Source organism: Ambystoma mexicanum, chromosome 2q (genome assembly GCF_040938575.1).
Source record: "Ambystoma mexicanum isolate Mex_15411 chromosome 2q, UKY_AmexF1_1, whole genome shotgun sequence".
Lineage (NCBI taxonomy): Eukaryota > Metazoa > Chordata > Amphibia > Caudata > Ambystomatidae > Ambystoma > Ambystoma mexicanum.
Window position 1 is genome coordinate 147,913,896 of NC_090924.1, and position 12,968 is coordinate 147,926,863.

Consider the following 12,968-nt stretch of genomic DNA (forward strand, 5'->3'; position numbering starts at 1 on the left):
CAAGTCCAAGACACTGAATGTATTTTCAAGCCCCTTTTGAGGCTGTGGGGTGCTTTCTAATGCTCATTCGGTTGGGCTCTTCCCCCTGTGCTCCTATGGTCTCTCCTTGGATTGGCTATTAATCTTAGACGTCTTTATTCACCTCATTATCTGAAAATTGTTGAAGGCAGTGATTGATTTGTGGGGTAATGGCTTCTATTAGGGTTTAATTGGAACCTCAAAAATGTATAAGCACCTGCAACATGCTGAACCATCTTTGCAGTCCCTGGATTGCATCCAGCAGCTCTGCAATATTCTGTGGTCTACATATCTTGAGAGCTTTATTTTTTTGGTCCGGTATGAGGTGTTCTTAAGATTGGAAAATGAAGTCCTTCATTGGAGTGACAGGTTAGATTAGCATGGGAAGAAGGTTGCTGCCTCTCTCAAGAACACCTGGAGCATGTATGCTATTTTTTGCCCTACATTTGAGCCAAGAATACCTCCTCTTTCCAGTTGGTGAGCTGCTGAACAGAGTAGCCTGCCATAGCAGCAGCGGCCTAATGCAACAATATGGACTCAGATAATTAATTGAGCACCCTCTCGCTGAGAAGGGGACAGAGATCCTAAGAGGACCTCTTCAATCACCCGCTAGACCAACATCGTGTCGCGGCAGGGTCAACCAAGTCCTCTGTGTCTCACCCCTCTCATACAGGAGTGTGGGGAGTTCCTCCAACTCATTACAAACGGTCAGGAACATTCCCCCTTTATACCTACCCATTTACAGGCAAAAGTTGGTTAAGGCCTCACCTCAGATGTTGGGATTGTGGTAAATGTACAGGTAATTTCATTGTTAATTGACTGGGAAACAATATCGCCTTCACTAAGTAAGGACTGTGACGAAGAATGGTAGGGAGAACACCTGGCACCGGTGCAAATTCTGGACAGTCCTTACTAAAATTCTGGTTACAACACCAGGTTTATGGAAACAAATGGTCAAATGTACAGATGCATGTTATCAACAAAGCGTACAAGCCAAAAGTACATTTACCCATACAAAAGAAGAAAATATGCATCCAAAACCTTAATTCATGTTAAATAAAAAGCTCATAAACATTACGCAACTTTAAAAGAAGGACAGTTAATGTTTCAAACAATCAAGAACTCCAATGGCAGCTGGTGAATTTTTTAACTGGAGCGGCAGACGTTTTTCTTAGAAATAAGTGTGTGGCCCAGTGCAGCAAGTGAGTCAGAAAAATCAAGGGGCCTCATTACAAGTGTGGCGGTATGGAATTGTGGGTGCTGGTGGCACCGTACCGGCACCCATTTTCGGACCGCCACACTACAACTCTGCGGGTAGGAGCCATTGTGCCCGACAGGTCTGACCTGCCGGGCGTAACACCTCCCGCCTCCAGAGTTTTCACCAAAGCACCGGCACCCACAATTCCCATGGAGTCCTCTGGAGCTCCACGGGAATGGGGCTTTCCTCTCTGTCCCTTGTGCCCTCACCTGTGGTGTCCCCCAGGGATCCTCTCTTTCCCCTATCTTATTCAATATTTATATATGGGCACTGGTCTGCCTTATCCGCTCGTATGGACTTAATTGTTATTCCTACGCGGATGATACTCAAATCCTGATCCGTTTGGATCAGGATCATACCAAGGTCTCAGCTTCTCTTCATGACTGTCTGACATCAGTCGGTGGCTGGATGGACCAAAACTGGCTCAAGCTCAATGGCGATAAAACTGAGGTGATGCTGGTGGGTTGTCCTCCCAGCCCATCATTATGGACCCCTGCTTTTTGGCCTACTTCACTAGGCCCCCTGCCATGCCCAGTGGACAAAGTAAAGAACTTAGGGGTCATTCTTTCCACCTCCCTGTCCATGACAAATCAGGTCTCAACGGTCTGCCAATCCGCCCACCACCAGATTAGGGTACTTAAGAGGGTCCTCCCTATGATCCCAGAGGCTATGCGCCCTCCTGTGGTGGCTGCATTAGTCCTCTCCCGGTTGGACTATTGTAACTCCCTATACCTCGCTCAGCCGGCGGGCCTTCTCCAACGTCTCCAACGCATGCAGAACCTGGCAGCCAGACTAGCCACAGGTTCTCCCTATGGAGCACATATCTCGCCAGTGCTTCGCCAACTCCACTGGCTCCCAGTGGCCCAGCGAGTTAAGTTCAAGTCACTGTGTATTGTCCACCGAGCAATCCAGGGCCTAGGCGCCGAGTTTCTTCAAACCAAATTTGTCCGTTATATCCCGGAACGTAATCTTCGTTCCCTGAACACCAACCTCTTGGTGGTTCCCAGGTATAACCGGGAAAGACTCGGTGGCAGAGCCTTTTCCATTGCCGCGGCCAGGCTGTGGAACACCCTCCCACTACCACTCAAGCCTACCTCTAACCATTTGGCTTTCAGGAAAGCTCTGAAAACTACTTTATTTTAGCTTTTTGACTATTACTGTTCTTCCTGTTTGGTAGCTTTCCTCAACCAGCGCCATGATGCCCTTGGGCGACCGTGCGCTCTACAAGTTCAGGTAACATAACATAACATAACATTTTCCAGCACCTGACTTCCCGATCTGCCGGGACTCGTAATGTCCCCACAAGCACCGGCAGCACCGGCAGGGTTACCGCCGCACTCGTAATCAGGCACAAGGGCTCTCTCCGGAGACATTTATTTTAGAGAAGGGGTTCAAAAGGTGCATTTCACAGTACACTTTCTCCTTAGAATTGCGTAAAAAGCCATGTAATCGGTCCTGTAGGATAACACATGAAAACATACACTAGACATATGTCATCCAGAATACACCTGATCACTGTCCATTTCTTTTGTATGATTCCTGAGCCCGCAATATCAGCCACAGACCAACACTGTACAACACACTTCATGATGCCTGTGTTTGCAATATATGCCAGCACTGCTGAGCACATGTTCACAGTGCCTGTTGCAAGTGCCAGTCCAGAGGACCATCTTTAGGGATTGTGGGACCCGGGCAGAGACAACTTTGCGTGCCGCCCCTCAAATAAAAGAAAGGGGCCCACTTATCTTTGGTCTTATCCCCCATCATGTTTGAAACCCATTGCTTTAGATTTTGCACTGGCAGCGAAATATGTAAACATGGGGACTTCCTAGATGTCCCATGAACCCTTTCATCCATGCAGCAATGAGCATAATAAACAAACTGTAATTTCAAGGACATCAATAGCAGACCGATGTGGGTACTTGTGTTATAGCGAAGCTTCAAAACACATTTTAACAGTACCAGATACATGTACAGTATATGGGCTGCTGTATAGTTTCAGGACACAGATCAGTAACCATATGAAAAAAGTAAACATACTCCAGCAAAGACACGGAACTCAGATTGGCAGCATCACAGAAAGTGAATGTGCTCACGTATGGGTACAGAGGACAGATTTGAAGCAACAGGAAATCTACACATGCCATCATTCTCCATTCCATTCGGGAGACACTGGTCCAGTCCTTCACTCATTGTTGCAATCTCTGGCATGTAGTCCTGGGTTTAGAATGGGTAAATGCAGGACTATAAATTCAAGAAAGCAAGGTTAAACCCAGGACTGGACTACCATCTGGGAATGGAATGGGTAATGTTGCCATGTGTGACATGCTGATAGCGGATATATCAGATTAGAAGTTACCATAAGGGTACACATATCTGAACATAGACTGAGATTAGAAAAGGGCAATGGTTTTCAAGTGATGTTGTCATATGTAAGCCAAGAAACACCTGATGTTCCGGTGGGTAATATGCCAATGATCACTATAATTACATATGATGTAACACTGCATGAGCAAAGATAGTTTTTTAAAAGAGAACTAAATTCCCTTTCAGGGAATGACAATTTTGAAATTAGGGACTGGCAATTTTTACAGGTATGATGAGCAGCCCAGGATCACAGTGTTGTCTGCTGGCAAGGCATTGATACATTGGCTCCATTCTACTGAATTTGACGTCCTGATCACCTTTCCCAACTAACACAGTGGGCCAGATTCACAAATGCAAAAATTGTGCAGAGTGTTAGTGCCAGCGATATGATTGCGGCACGCTATTGTATTGTGCAGTGATGAAATTCACAAAGAAAGCACAGCACACAGGACAAAATGGCACCCAGAAACATCCCCATGTCAGGCAAACACTGCACCTTGGACCCAGTGATCACCCCGTGTAAAACAACAGGAGAACGCAGTGAGTTAGCGGCGCAAAAAAAGATAATGGAGCACTGCACTAACAGGAAGCATGCCAGGAAGAGGGACCAAAAAAACAACGCCATGACCAGTACCAAATAACATTGTAATGCACACCCGAACTTCATATACCAGCTAAACCCCAATGAACACATCTTGAGGCAGGCCCAGCAGGAGCACACACAACATCAAGATGCCACCTATCATAAGCACCTGCCATCATCCCATTGAGCTGGCCATGGAGACACACATGCCAGCAACAATACAACCCCAACCTCCCTACTACAACCGTGTCACTGCCCACATAGCCCCCACAGCCACCGACCTGTCAACAACAATTCCAGCAAATCACCTCTGGTTTGTCCACCAAGCACTGCGGCCCGAGGTGTGGCAGCTGTGAGGCAGGCATGGTATCAAGAGAGACACAAGGGCCTCATTACAAGTCTGGCGGTAACCGTGCCGGTGAAACGGGACGGTCGCTGCCGAAACCTTAATGAATTACCGGCACCTGACTTCCCAGTAACACTTTGGTATTCTGACCCCGGCGGCCGGGAAGTCAGGCGCTGGTAATTTTGTAAGTCCCCATTCCCATGGAGTCCTATAGGACTCCATGGGAATGGGGACCACGGAAGCACCAACACCATTAACAATGGTGCCAGTGCTTCCGTGAAACTCTGCGGGCGGATGCCATTCCATCCGCCAGGTGTGACCCTGGCGGGTGGGACGGCACCCGCCCACAGAGTCGTAGTGTGCCGGTCTGGAAACAACGGTGCCGGTAAGCTTACCGCACTGTTGTTTCCAGACCAGCAGACTCATAATGAGGCCTACAGACTCAAAGATATTGGTTCAAAAACCTTTATTTACTAAAGTTCTTGGGTTGGTGTAATGCCTAACTGGCCCTAACACGAAAGGGATGGTTCCCCTTAAGTTCTAAGGGCCGGCGAAATCTGCAATTCCAAAATAAAAATCTGTCTTTGTCTAAATCTATGCTTGCCCTCAGTCTTTGACAAAAATGTGTTAGGAAGTCTTTCAAAAGCAGAAAAGTGGTGGTTCAACAAAAAATAAAAAAAACAGGATTGGTTTCAGGTGGTTTTCTCGGCAGTTGTAGGTTGGTCATCTTGAACAGAATGAGTTGAATCAAAAGGGACTGTTCATAGGACCTTCTTCATAGTTCAAACAATGTCAATGGGCCTCATTCATTACAAGTGTGGCGGTCCGGAAACAACGGTGCCGGTAAGCTCACCAGCACCCTAGTTTCCAGACCGTGGCACTACAACACTGCCTGCTGGGGCCACTCGCTTGACAGGCCTGACCCTGGCTTGCGCAGAGGCCCCAGCAGGCAGATCCGTCACGGAAGCACTGGCACCATTAGCAACTGTGCCGGTGCTTCTGTCTCCCCACTCATGGGAATGGGTACTTACAAAATCTGGCACCTGACTTCCCGTGCCGCCGGGACTTGTAATGTCTCGGTGGCTCCGGGAAGTCATGGCCGGATTTGGTGCTATGGGTTGGCGGCAACCTCGTAATGAGGCCCAATATCTTTAAGGCTTTGGAGTTCCCTTCCCCAAGCATTAGTCCTTCCAAAAACACAGTTCTTCTCTTCAAAGTTCAAACACAAATACAATTCTTGGGTCTCTCAGGATTCCCTTCCCCAAGCTTAGACATCTTCCACGTTCAAACACAAGTTCAGCTCTTAGGCCTCTCAGGGTTCCCCTTTCCAAGCTCAGGCCCATCTTGAGTTTCGAAATACCAGTTCAATTTGTCAGGATGTACCTTTCTTTCATATACACTTCTTTCAAAGAGGCAGCATCAGAGACTTTCGAAAATGCCAGGTTCTTTGCTCCTCCTATGCACGACCACACCAAGCTTTAACCCCTTTTATTTCCTGCTCTTCCTTCTCTTTACCTTTTGCTTTCAGGGGCTTCTGCACCCCTTCTTGTTCCCCTCTGTTTTCCTGACTTCTTTCTCGTGCCCACTGGCACCTTTCTTTCCTTCTCCTGCACACTTGCACCTTCTTCTCCTTCTTGTGCCCACTGGCACCTTCTTTAACTTACTCCATGGACACTTGCACTCTCTTTACCTTCCTGTGACCACTGGCACCTTTCTTCTTGCTTTCCCGTGCTCATTTGCACTCTTATTAACTTTTGGTGCCCCATGGAACCTTTTCCAGCTTTCCGGTGCACACTTGCACACTTACCACTCTGCCGGGTCCCTTGCACCCTTCTCTCTCGTTTTGGGTCGCTCGCGGCCTCTTTATTATAGATCTTTCACTTCGCGCCCCTTGCACGCTCTACTTTTCTTCTCGGTCTTGTCACTCTTCTTTCAATCTATATTGCTTTGCTCTTTTTCTTTTATTTATTTATTTTCCGCTCCGTGCTGCTTTCTGAATTCCTTTTTTTCTGCTCCGCTTCAGTCAGCTGAATGCTCCTGAGTCTATCTGTCTCTTTTGTTCACAAGACTCACCCGGGCAGCAGCACAGTGACATGCGGTCCCTTCTGGTTGTGCGGGCCTGAGGTCAGGGTCTCACCACCTGCCCCTCATCCTCCCTTGGGTCGGCACAGGTCCCACGGGAATGAGCAATGTTCCGACTCCCAACAGCAGCCTGCAGGGTGCTTTGCTCTGGCTCTCTGGAGACACAGCTTCCTAGCCACGCTGCAGCTCCTCACCAACACCGGTCCAGCATCTCGGCACACCATTCTCCTCTGGGTCATAGATCCTGCTGGTCTCTGCTCCTTGGTTTTTCTGGTCCAAACAACTTCCCTAGCTCGCTCTCTCACCAGTGTAGAAACAAACCTTTTATAGTTGGAAAAACAGTCAAGTGGAGTCAGGCGTAAGTGATAATCAGTGAATGCCTGACTATGAACGGGACAACTTAAGTTCTTTCTACAGCCGGTTTCCCTTACACTCCCCATATTATTCCTATGGGAAATCTTCACTGCTCCCGGTTGCCTCTTCCTCGTCCCAGCATTTGTTGGAAATGGAGAGGAGGAGATGGAATGGGTTTGTAAATAGCCATGAAATCTGAGGTAAAGGGTTTTGAGGGTGAATGGGATTGTATGGAAGATTGCCTTCACGTTAATTTTCTAGGGAGTGGTCTTGGTTCATAGGACAATCTTTTAATCTTGTCCGTGGAGTGATTATAGGAACAGGAGTGTTGAGGAGGCTTAAGACTTAGACAGGTAGAGTATGAAAGGATCTCAATATAGGAACATTGCCCTTGTGTCACTTGGGCCTTTTTCCTCCCCCCCTCAGGTAACTGACTGCTTTCTTTCTCCCAATTGGTTCATAAAGGACAGGATAGGAATCAAGGGCCATCACTCCTGAATAAAAGTTGTAGGAATCAACATAGCCCATGAAGGTGTCCGGGATGTCCTCCTCCTGCCCTATTGTTCTATTAGGATACTGTGTCACGCCTGGGGTATCCCCCTTCACACACACACCGGGTTCCCATACCCAGGTGATCCTCCCTTGCTTGTCTACCCCCAGGGCTGGGATCCAAGAGTGATGACACTCCCCTGGGCACCGGAAAAGATGACTTTCGGGGTCTAAATGGGAGAACACCCCTAGGTTTCTTACACAGCCCACCTGACAACTAAACCTGTCAAGAGGGGATAGGGACCCCTCTCAACCTGGGATAGGCGGCCTACCACGGTCTTTACCAGAGCCATTCCTGCCTCAGAGGAGGGTTGTGGAAGTTTGAAGGGACAAATGTCTCTATCTCTACTTGTACCTGGTTACAAATGATAAGTACCACTTTTGATTACCCCACTTCTGATGTGCTACATGCTAAACAGTGTCTTTTCTCTTCTCTGCTAGGACCAGAATTCCTTGTGGCAGAGTAGGAGACAAACGACAAACCAATGAAAGAGCTGGCAGAGAGCAACAAGCAATGGAGTGGTGCATGCTGAAAACCGGCAACCAGCAACCAGCAGGCTCCAACCTATGCACCTAAGAATTTGGAAAATGACTGGATTTACTGCACATCGCCATTGCAGAAGTCTGACAGATCCACATTAAAGGAGGGGACAGGGCATCAGAGGCTTTTTAAAGCCTTTCACCTATATGAGACCAACCTGGGAGGAAGAACAAGAGAGCCATTGGCCCAGGTAACCAGGCAGGAGCCAGGACCAATGGGAAGGGAAAGAGGAGTATCAAAAGGGACAAGGGAAACAGAGCAGTGTGGGTTGTTTGGATGAGGTCTGTCATGTTTTACAAAGAGGCCCCTGTCGTCCTCATTATGTGAGAGAATTGGGGAACTGGATAAGGGAAGTGATGAAAGAGGAAAAAGGAAGACAGAAATAAAGGCAGTTGAATGATAGCCCTCAAACAGTGTAAACGTATATTACTGTGTGGCTGATGCAGCACGTGAAACTGGTGCTGAGGTACCTACCCGATAATATGCGCAGCAGCGCTGGCATTTCACTCTGCCTACACAGAGCCATCATCTGTGTGGCTCGGAGGGGATGTCATCTTTGATGTCCTGGGTGTTACTGTTAGCAGTGCACAGTGCACAGTGCTGCGGGGAGTTATGGTTGCTTAGCGTACCATAACTGCCGAATTTCAAGGGTTTTTCGGTTTTACTTTGAACCATAATGAGACTTTTGTATTATGTCACATTTGTAAAAAAACTTTTAGTGAAATTCACAGGTTTATAGTAGCGCAACTTAACCATAACGTCCTCTTAACAAAGTTTTTTTTTAGTGTATATATATATATTCAGTGAAAAAAACGTTGTTAAAGGGACGTTATGGTTAAGTTGCGCTACTAAAAACCTATGAAATTCAGTGAAAAAAACTTTGTTAAAGGGATGTTATGGTTAAGTTCTACTTCATCCTCCGTTTCTGATCCTGTCACCACAAGGAACACCTCTGTGGGACAGCGTCTTCCTCAAGCTGCCTCACAGGCCATACATAATGCTGATGACCCTTACCTTTCGTGGGTCACAGTTGTGTGTATGTACTGCGACACAGTACTCTGCAGGGGGGAGCGACTTTGTAGTGCTTTTGAGACTATCGTCTCAGAGCACGAGAAGACCTGCTCACTACCCAAATAAAACCCACTCAACATCTTCCTCTCTCAGCTCGCCCTTTCTTATCCCTGTGGTTGGTGTACCCCCTTTTACCCCCCCTTTACCCTCCTCTCCTGGTGTGTCATGTATAAAAAACCAAAAAAAATATAAAATCAAAAAAATAAAAAAAAAATAAGGCTCTTTTCAGAGCCGCCTTTCACCGTTAAAAAATAGAAGTGAAAATAAATGAAGCAGGGCCCTTTGTATTTTTTAGAAGTCCGCGGAAGTCTTTTGGGGTGCTACCCTATCATAACCATTGCAATTTTCTCTTGGAGGAAGTGTTGGCTCTGGAAAGAGCCTTTGGGAGGTGTTTGTGTTTCAAAAATTATAAATACTCAACACCTACTTCAAAATGGATGCTGTAATTCTAAAAAAGGTTGCAATGCATTTTTTATGTTTCTTAGAAAAATCTGATTGCCAGCATAAGTTATATGTACTCCATCTCTGCGAAAAATGAACTACGAAACATAATATTTTCATTTTGAAAAGAGGACATGCCAAAATCTCTTAGAAAGGCACAAACAGCCTTATTGACATTGCACCTTGCTTTCTCCATTTGTGGACCAAATGAAGAAGAACGAAGCCACATTTGTCTCTGCGCAATCTGTGAAAAAATTACTTGAGAATTTGGAAACATGTCCATGACCTTCCCAAGTCCTTCTTTCATTGCAAATTGCAAAGAAATTCCAGACACATGTCCTAAACTGTTCCCTCCAAAATGAATTATAATTATATCTGGATGTTGCTCGGTCTCCAAAGTAGCACAGAGAGGTAACAAGTCCAACCACTTCATTCCACGTACTCCATGCCAGTGTACTTCCACATGTGGGAATCCAAGATCTACAGCTACTCCACAGGTTTCTGCATGCACCTTCAACCGATGTATCCACGAGTCTCCCAAAATCCAAACAATCTGTTTTCTGAAACACACAGCCATAGCTATCTGATCTTTACTCAGCAAAAAGAGTATTTGAGAAACTCTCTCCTGACACAACACACCCACTAAACTATCCTGACCAATCCCTTTCAGTGCTCATTCTCATTTGCATGACTTCTGAACCCAAAAATCTCCGGATGTAACACCCAATGTCCGCGAACTACCGCCATGTCCGCGGAAATATCTTAAGATGAACAGCCCTTCTACCATTTCCACTTCACTCTCTGTGCCATTCCATCATTGGATGTAGCTAAGAAGTCACATGACCATCCACCAATCACATTCAAGACCTCTACATCTAATTGCATCATCATAGATCAGCACTGCAAATGTACTGTGAATCTCTCTGAGTACAAGTGTCATATCATTGGCAAGCACTATCTACAAGAAATACTGTACAAGTCTCCAAGATTTCTACTTGCAGCTCCATGTATATCCATATGCATGAACACAAACCACAGGTATGCATATTTTCGGTACAGTACATGAACACATTTTCTAACTGACTTTTAGCTTGTATAATTTGTAAAATGAATCTACTGTCTTTTTTTCAATCTCCTATAATCAACTGTCACTTACAAATCTTTATACTATTTATTTCTTTATACACATACACACTCAAATCATGTTAAACTAACATTTTTTTAAATGAAATATATAGACTACATATAGTCAAACAAAATTGCATGCACACTCTATGTTCAAATCTCAAACAATAATATTTGTACAATTACATAATTGGTTTTTATTTCTTTATTTATTTAATTACTTACATTTATATAGGACAAGCAGCACATGACATTGAGGCACTATTACTTGGAAGAGCTTAGTTACAGGAATAATGGCATTCAGTTGTACATTATGAATTTCACAAGACATAGCAAAGATATTTTGTTTGCTACAGTTAGTCATTGCAATACAATTTGTTCATTAAGAACATACCATATGTATTCAACTGGTGCGACGTATCTTATGTAAATAAGATAGTTTTAATGGTTTTGAGGAAGGCGCTGAGGATTTCAATTAAAAAATCAATGTCTAAATTAAAAACAGTGCTATATACAAACAACATTACTAATTTGTTTCTTTTACAATTGCAGTGAAGACCATTCTCCTGAAAAGAAGCAGCCGAATTTGAAGTACAAAGAACAACTAAGAAGTAACCTGCTCATTTTAGAAAAAAAGTAAGTAGAATATCACCATAATATTTGTATTATTACTAAAAGACACTGTAAGGTTAATTCATGCTATTTCTGTGCCTAAAAATAGAGATTGTGCACCATTCTGTCCAAAAATCCCCATGTCTTAAACAGCGTTTTACAGCCAGAATGGCCCACAAATTCCTATTTTTCGACACACAAATTACCCAACTCAACCGCTAGAATTTAGATGTTATAGAACAAACAACTGTTTTAATTGTATAGCATTAGATATACTATTTATACTTCTCCACACCACTAGCTTACTTTTTTCTATCATGTGAACCCCAGTTTAGTAACACATTAATTCAAGAATACCCATCCCTACTAGTTGTAGTTCCCAGTGCACAATCATACACCATTACATACATCTTTATCATCTTACTCAAACACTCATGCACACAGCACACATACATTGCAGAACACCCCAACCCATACCTTCTTTATTTTTTTCAACAGACCCTAAAGAATGCCTACCAAAAATCAAGTCCGTAGAAAGCAACGCAGAAGTAGAGCAAATGAAAATACAAGTGTCCAACATAAGCATCCATCTCTAGCACAATTTGTAAAACAAAGTTGAAACAAAACAGCTAATACAGTCATTTAGTGAAAGAAAAGAAGTTTCAAGTACAAAAACTTTGCCTCCCCTATCAAAATGTAAACCAAACCAAAAAACAATTAGCAGAAAATCAGCTATCACTACAGATAAAACTGCTTCTTTAAATCTTGATATAGTTCAAAGTAAGCATACCAAGAAAAGTATTTTAGCCAAAATGTTCCGTCACAAAGTCCTTCAAAATCTTATAAAAACAGGAGAGAAACCAGGTTCAACGCTTAAAACCTATCGTAGGAAATTAATCTTAGAAGGGTTGATAGACAGTGCAATTCTTCTCAAAAGAAAGTTATTTATTTTAGTGTTAAACAAAATGAAACCACTAACAAAACTAATAACTAAATTACAAAAAAGACTTCTCAATAAACGAAATGTCAACAGAAAGAACTTCTTAAGTATCTGCGGAGGTGAATGGAGTCACACTACGAGCACAGAACCATACTTTAATGAAGAAGCGTACAAACAAAAGCAAACAAATACAATTGCCATACATAGCAGTGGTCGAGGTTATGAAAAAGTTAATAATACCATAATGGAACAAGAAGTACTCCTTACAAAAATATGTCCTGAAAACTTAGAATTACCCCTCCATTCAATTGAATCAGAATGTCTAGTGTACAAATGGCCATGCACGTCAATGTGTAACATTCCCAAACAATTTTTCAAGTCTTTACGCGAATTCCTCAATCAATATGTGAAAAGCAAAGACAAAATCAAAATTAAACTACTGCAAAATATGGATGCGTGTCCAGTGCGCAAGTACAAAGGACTACAAGGACATTCATTAGCCTGCATTACAGGACCTACTTGCAAAACCACCTTCCATGATATCAAAAGGATATCAACACATCTTTCAAATATAAGAAATCTAGTTTATAAACTGTACTATGCTAAAAGTCCTGCTTTAGCACTAGCCAATTTAAATAACATTCTTCTACATGGTACAGCAAAAGACCTACTAGAAGAAAT